We start from the raw sequence: 7,267 nt of genomic DNA, 5'->3' as shown, positions 1-7,267 counted from the left end.
AGAGGCCCTGCCCGCAGGTGGACCCGCGGGCACCCGCAGCTCGTCGACAGGGTTAGGGAAGGGGGGGAGTCAGGGAAGGGGGGGAGGGGCAGACAGCCTGACAGCCGGGCGACGGGCGCGCGCTGCCGGCTCGGCGGGCGAGGTCGCGAGTGGGAGAGGCCCTGCCCGCAGGTGGACCCGCGGGCACCCGCAGCTCGTCGACAGGGTTAGGGAAGGGGGGGAGGGGATAGAGCCCCGTCGGGCTCGTCGACCCGCGGCTCCTGGCGGCTCTGCGGCCGAGTTAGGGGAGGAGTGGGGGAGGGGCAGACAGCCTGACAGCCGGGCGACGGGCGCGCGCTGGCGGCTCGGCGGGCGAGGTCGCGAGTGGGAGAGGCCCTGCCCGCAGGTGCACCCGCGGGCACCCGCAGCTCGTCGACAGGGTTAGGGAAGGGGGGGAGTTAGGGAAGGGGGGGAGGGGCTAGAACCCCGTCGGGCTCGTCGACCCGCGGCTCCAAGCGGCTCTGCGGCCGAGTTAGGGGAGGAGGGGGGGAGGGGCAGACAGCCTGACAGCCGGGCGACGGGCGCGCGCTGCCGGCTCGGCGGGCGAGGTCGCGAGTGGGAGAGGCCCTGCCCGCAGGTGGACCCGCGGGCACCCGCAGCTCGTCGACAGGGTTAGGGAAGGGGGGGAGGGGATAGAGCCCCGTCGGGCTCGTCGACCCGCGGCTCCTGGCGGCTCTGCGGCCGAGTTAGGGAAGCGGGGGGAGGGGCAGACTCCCTGCCAGGCGGGCGACGCGCGCGCGCTGGCGGCTGGGCGCCATAGGTCGCGAGTGCGAGAGGCCCGGCCGACAGGTGGACACGCGGGCACCGCCAGCTCGGCGGCAGAGTGAGGGAAGGGGGGGGAGGGGCAGACACCCTGACACCCGGGCGACGGGCGCGCGCTGGCGGCTCGGCGGGCGAGGTCGCGAGTGGGAGAGGCCCGGCCGACAGCTGGACCCGCGGGCACCGCCAGCTCGGCGGCAGAGTGAGGGAAGGAGGGAGGAGGGGCGGAGTCCCTGCCAGGCGGGCGACGCGCGCGCGCTGGCGGCTCGGCGCCAGAGGTCGCGAGTGCGAGAGGCCCGGCCGACAGGTGGACACGCGGGCACCGCCAGCTCGGCGGCAGAGTGAGGGAAGGAGGGAGGAGGGGCGGAGTCCCTGCCAGGCGGGCGACGCGCGCGCGCTGGCGGCTCGGCGCCAGAGGTCGCGAGTGCGAGAGGCCCGGCCGACAGGTGGACACGCGGGCACCGCCAGCTCGGCGGCAGAGTGAGGGAAGGGGGGGAGGGGCAGACAGCCTGACAACCGGGCGACGGGCGCGCGCTGGCGCCTCGGCTGGCGAGGTCGCGAGTGGGAGAGGCCCTGCCCGCAGGTGGACACGCGGGCACCCGCAGCTCGTCGAGAGTTAGGGAAGGGGGGAAGTCAGGGAAGGGGGGGAGGGGATAGAACCCCGGCGGGCTCGTCGACCCGCGGCTCCTGGCGGCTCTGCGGCCGAGTTAGGGGAGGAGTGGGGGAGGGGCAGACAGCCTGACAGCCGGGCGACGGGCGCGCGATGGCGGCTCGGCGGGCGAGGTCGCGAGTGGGAGAGGCCCTGCCCGCAGGTGGACCCGCGGGCACCCGCAGCTCGTCGACAGGGTTAGGGAAGGGGGGGAGTCAGGGAAGGGGGGGAGGGGCAGACAGCCTGACAGCCGGGCGACGGGCGCGCGCTGGCGGCTCGGCGGGCGAAGTCGCGAGTGGGAGAGGCCCTGCCCGCAGGTGCACCCGCGGGCACCCGCAGCTCGTCGACAGGGTTAGGGAAGGGGGGGAATTAGGGAAGGGGGGGAGGGGCTAGAACCCCGTCGGGCTCGTCGACCCGCGGCTCCAAGCGGCTCTGCGGCCGAGTTAGGGGAGGAGGGGGGGAGGGGCAGACAGCCTGACAGCCGGGCGACGGGCGCGCGCTGCCGGCTCGGCGGGCGAGGTCGCGAGTGGGAGAGGCCCTGCCCGCAGGTGGACCCGCGGGCACCCGCAGCTCGTCGACAGGGTTAGGGAAGGGGGGGAGGGGATAGAGCCCCGTCGGGCTCGTCGACCCGCGGCTCCAAGCGGCTCTGCGGCCGAGTTAGGGGAGGAGGGGGGGAGGGGCAGACAGCCTGACAGCCGGGCGACGGGCGCGCGCTGCCGGCTCGGCGGGCGAGGTCGCGAGTGGGAGAGGCCCTGCCCGCAGGTGGACCCGCGGGCACCCGCAGCTCGTCGACAGGGTTAGGGAAGGGGGGGAGTTAGGGAAGGGGGGGAGGGGCTAGAACCCCGTCGGGCTCGTCGACCCGCGGCTCCAAGCGGCTCTGCGGCCGAGTTAGGGGAGGAGGGGGGGAGGGGCAGACAGCCTGACAGCCGGGCGACGGGCGCGCGCTGCCGGCTCGGCGGGCGAGGTCGCGAGTGGGAGAGGCCCTGCCCGCAGGTGGACCCGCGGGCACCCGCAGCTCGTCGACAGGGTTAGGGAAGGGGGGGAGGGGATAGAGCCCCGTCGGGCTCGTCGACCCGCGGCTCCTGGCGGCTCTGCGGCCGAGTTAGGGAAGCGGGGGGAGGGGCAGACTCCCTGCCAGGCGGGCGACGCGCGCGCGCTGGCGGCTGGGCGCCATAGGTCGCGAGTGCGAGAGGCCCGGCCGACAGGTGGACACGCGGGCACCGCCAGCTCGGCGGCAGAGTGAGGGAAGGGGGGGGAGGGGCAGACACCCTGACACCCGGGCGACGGGCGCGCGCTGGCGGCTCGGCGGGCGAGGTCGCGAGTGGGAGAGGCCCGGCCGACAGCTGGACCCGCGGGCACCGCCAGCTCGGCGGCAGAGTGAGGGAAGGAGGGAGGAGGGGCGGAGTCCCTGCCAGGCGGGCGACGCGCGCGCGCTGGCGGCTCGGCGCCAGAGGTCGCGAGTGCGAGAGGCCCGGCCGACAGGTGGACACGCGGGCACCGCCAGCTCGGCGGCAGAGTGAGGGAAGGAGGGAGGAGGGGCGGAGTCCCTGCCAGGCGGGCGACGCGCGCGCGCTGGCGGCTCGGCGCCAGAGGTCGCGAGTGCGAGAGGCCCGGCCGACAGGTGGACACGCGGGCACCGCCAGCTCGGCGGCAGAGTGAGGGAAGGGGGGGAGGGGCAGACAGCCTGACAACCGGGCGACGGGCGCGCGCTGGCGCCTCGGCTGGCGAGGTCGCGAGTGGGAGAGGCCCTGCCCGCAGGTGGACACGCGGGCACCCGCAGCTCGTCGAGAGTTAGGGAAGGGGGGAAGTCAGGGAAGGGGGGGAGGGGATAGAACCCCTGCGGGCTCGTCGACCCGCGGCTCCTGGCGGCTCTGCGGCCGAGTTAGGGGAGGAGTGGGGGAGGGGCAGACAGCCTGACAGCCGGGCGACGGGCGCGCGCTGGCGGCTCGGCGGGCGAGGTCGCGAGTGGGAGAGGCCCTGCCCGCAGGTGGACCCGCGGGCACCCGCAGCTCGTCGACAGGGTTAGGGAAGGGGGGGAGTCAGGGAAGGGGGGGAGGGGCAGACAGCCTGACAGCCGGGCGACGGGCGCGCGCTGGCGGCTCGGCGGGCGAAGTCGCGAGTGGGAGAGGCCCTGCCCGCAGGTGCACCTGCGGGCACCCGCAGCTCGTCGACAGGGTTAGGGAAGGGGGGGAATTAGGGAAGGGGGGGAGGGGCTAGAACCCCGTCGGGCTCGTCGACCCGCGGCTCCAAGCGGCTCTGCGGCCGAGTTAGGGGAGGAGGGGGGGAGGGGCAGACAGCCTGACAGCCGGGCGACGGGCGCGCGCTGCCGGCTCGGCGGGCGAGGTCGCGAGTGGGAGAGGCCCTGCCCGCAGGTGGACCCGCGGGCACCCGCAGCTCGACGACAGGGTTAGGGAAGGGGGGGAGGGGATAGAGCCCCGTCGGGCTCGTCGACCCGCGGCTCCAAGCGGCTCTGCGGCCGAGTTAGGGGAGGAGGGGGGGAGGGGCAGACAGCCTGACAGCCGGGCGACGGGCGCGCGCTGCCGGCTCGGCGGGCGAGGTCGCGAGTGGGAGAGGCCCTGCCCGCAGGTGGACCCGCGGGCACCCGCAGCTCGTCGACAGGGTTAGGGAAGGGGGGGAGGGGATAGAGCCCCGTCGGGCTCGTCGACCCGCGGCTCCTGGCGGCTCTGCGGCCGAGTTAGGGGAGGAGTGGGGGAGGGGCAGACAGCCTGACAGCCGGGCGACGGGCGCGCGCTGGCGGCTCGGCGGGCGAGGTCGCGAGTGGGAGAGGCCCTGCCCGCAGGTGCACCCGCGGGCACCCGCAGCTCGTCGACAGGGTTAGGGAAGGGGGGGAGTTAGGGAAGGGGGGGAGGGGCTAGAACCCCGTCGGGCTCGTCGACCCGCGGCTCCAAGCGGCTCTGCGGCCGAGTTAGGGGAGGAGGGGGGGAGGGGCAGACAGCCTGACAGCCGGGCGACGGGCGCGCGCTGCCGGCTCGGCGGGCGAGGTCGCGAGTGGGAGAGGCCCTGCCCGCAGGTGGACCCGCGGGCACCCGCAGCTCGTCGACAGGGTTAGGGAAGGGGGGGAGGGGATAGAGCCCCGTCGGGCTCGTCGACCCGCGGCTCCTGGCGGCTCTGCGGCCGAGTTAGGGAAGGGGGGGGAGGGGCAGACTCCCTGCCAGGCGGGCGACGCGCGCGCGCTGGCGGCTGGGCGCCATAGGTCGCGAGTGCGAGAGGCCCGGCCGACAGGTGGACACGCGGGCACCGCCAGCTCGGCGGCAGAGTGAGGGAAGGGGGGGGAGGGGCAGACACCCTGACACCCGGGCGACGGGCGCGCGCTGGCGGCTCGGCGGGCGAGGTCGCGAGTGGGAGAGGCCCGGCCGACAGCTGGACCCGCGGGCACCGCCAGCTCGGCGGCAGAGTGAGGGAAGGAGGGAGGAGGGGCGGAGTCCCTGCCAGGCGGGCGACGCGCGCGCGCTGGCGGCTCGGCGCCAGAGGTCGCGAGTGCGAGAGGCCCGGCCGACAGGTGGACACGCGGGCACCGCCAGCTCGGCGGCAGAGTGAGGGAAGGAGGGAGGAGGGGCGGAGTCCCTGCCAGGCGGGCGACGCGCGCGCGCTGGCGGCTCGGCGCCAGAGGTCGCGAGTGCGAGAGGCCCGGCCGACAGGTGGACACGCGGGCACCGCCAGCTCGGCGGCAGAGTGAGGGAAGGAGGGAGGAGGGGCGGAGTCCCTGCCAGGCGGGCGACGCGCGCGCGCTGGCGGCTCGGCGCCAGAGGTCGCGAGTGCGAGAGGCCCGGCCGACAGGTGGACACGCGGGCACCGCCAGCTCGGCGGCAGAGTGAGGGAAGGGGGGGAGGGGCAGACAGCCTGACAACCGGGCGACGGGCGCGCGCTGGCGCCTCGGCTGGCGAGGTCGCGAGTGGGAGAGGCCCTGCCCGCAGGTGGACACGCGGGCACCCGCAGCTCGTCGAGAGTTAGGGAAGGGGGGAAGTCAGGGAAGGGGGGGAGGGGATAGAACCCCGGCGGGCTCGTCGACCCGCGGCTCCTGGCGGCTCTGCGGCCGAGTTAGGGGAGGAGTGGGGGAGGGGCAGACAGCCTGACAGCCGGGCGACGGGCGCGCGATGGCGGCTCGGCGGGCGAGGTCGCGAGTGGGAGAGGCCCTGCCCGCAGGTGGACCCGCGGGCACCCGCAGCTCGTCGACAGGGTTAGGGAAGGGGGGGAGTCAGGGAAGGGGGGGAGGGGCAGACAGCCTGACAGCCGGGCGACGGGCGCGCGCTGGCGGCTCGGCGGGCGAAGTCGCGAGTGGGAGAGGCCCTGCCCGCAGGTGCACCCGCGGGCACCCGCAGCTCGTCGACAGGGTTAGGGAAGGGGGGGAATTAGGGAAGGGGGGGAGGGGCTAGAACCCCGTCGGGCTCGTCGACCCGCGGCTCCAAGCGGCTCTGCGGCCGAGTTAGGGGAGGAGGGGGGGAGGGGCAGACAGCCTGACAGCCGGGCGACGGGCGCGCGCTGCCGGCTCGGCGGGCGAGGTCGCGAGTGGGAGAGGCCCTGCCCGCAGGTGGACCCGCGGGCACCCGCAGCTCGTCGACAGGGTTAGGGAAGGGGGGGAGGGGATAGAGCCCCGTCGGGCTCGTCGACCCGCGGCTCCAAGCGGCTCTGCGGCCGAGTTAGGGGAGGAGGGGGGGAGGGGCAGACAGCCTGACAGCCGGGCGACGGGCGCGCGCTGCCGGCTCGGCGGGCGAGGTCGCGAGTGGGAGAGGCCCTGCCCGCAGGTGGACCCGCGGGCACCCGCAGCTCGTCGACAGGGTTAGGGAAGGGGGGGAGGGGATAGAGCCCCGTCGGGCTCGTCGACCCGCGGCTCCTGGCGGCTCTGCGGCCGAGTTAGGGGAGGAGTGGGGGAGGGGCAGACAGCCTGACAGCCGGGCGACGGGCGCGCGCTGGCGGCTCGGCGGGCGAGGTCGCGAGTGGGAGAGGCCCTGCCCGCAGGTGCACCCGCGGGCACCCGCAGCTCGTCGACAGGGTTAGGGAAGGGGGGGAGTTAGGGAAGGGGGGGAGGGGCTAGAACCCCGTCGGGCTCGTCGACCCGCGGCTCCAAGCGGCTCTGCGGCCGAGTTAGGGGAGGAGGGGGGGAGGGGCAGACAGCCTGACAGCCGGGCGACGGGCGCGCGCTGCCGGCTCGGCGGGCGAGGTCGCGAGTGGGAGAGGCCCTGCCCGCAGGTGGACCCGCGGGCACCCGCAGCTCGTCGACAGGGTTAGGGAAGGGGGGGAGGGGATAGAGCCCCGTCGGGCTCGTCGACCCGCGGCTCCTGGCGGCTCTGCGGCCGAGTTAGGGAAGGGGGGGGAGGGGCAGACTCCCTGCCAGGCGGGCGACGCGCGCGCGCTGGCGGCTGGGCGCCATAGGTCGCGAGTGCGAGAGGCCCGGCCGACAGGTGGACACGCGGGCACCGCCAGCTCGGCGGCAGAGTGAGGGAAGGGGGGGGAGGGGCAGACACCCTGACACCCGGGCGACGGGCGCGCGCTGGCGGCTCGGCGGGCGAGGTCGCGAGTGGGAGAGGCCCGGCCGACAGCTGGACCCGCGGGCACCGCCAGCTCGGCGGCAGAGTGAGGGAAGGAGGGAGGAGGGGCGGAGTCCCTGCCAGGCGGGCGACGCGCGCGCGCTGGCGGCTCGGCGCCAGAGGTCGCGAGTGCGAGAGGCCCGGCCGACAGGTGGACACGCGGGCACCGCCAGCTCGGCGGCAGAGTGAGGGAAGGAGGGAGGAGGGGCGGAGTCCCTGCCAGGCGGGCGACGCGCGCGCGCTGGCGGCTCGGCGCCAGAGGTCGCGAGTGCGA

Source organism: Giraffa tippelskirchi, chromosome 11 (genome assembly GCF_054371585.1).
Source record: "Giraffa tippelskirchi isolate mGirTip1 chromosome 11, T2T-mGirTip1v1.2.pri, whole genome shotgun sequence".
NCBI classification, from domain to species: Eukaryota; Metazoa; Chordata; class Mammalia; order Artiodactyla; family Giraffidae; genus Giraffa; species Giraffa tippelskirchi.
This window is presented reverse-complemented; position numbering follows the sequence as displayed.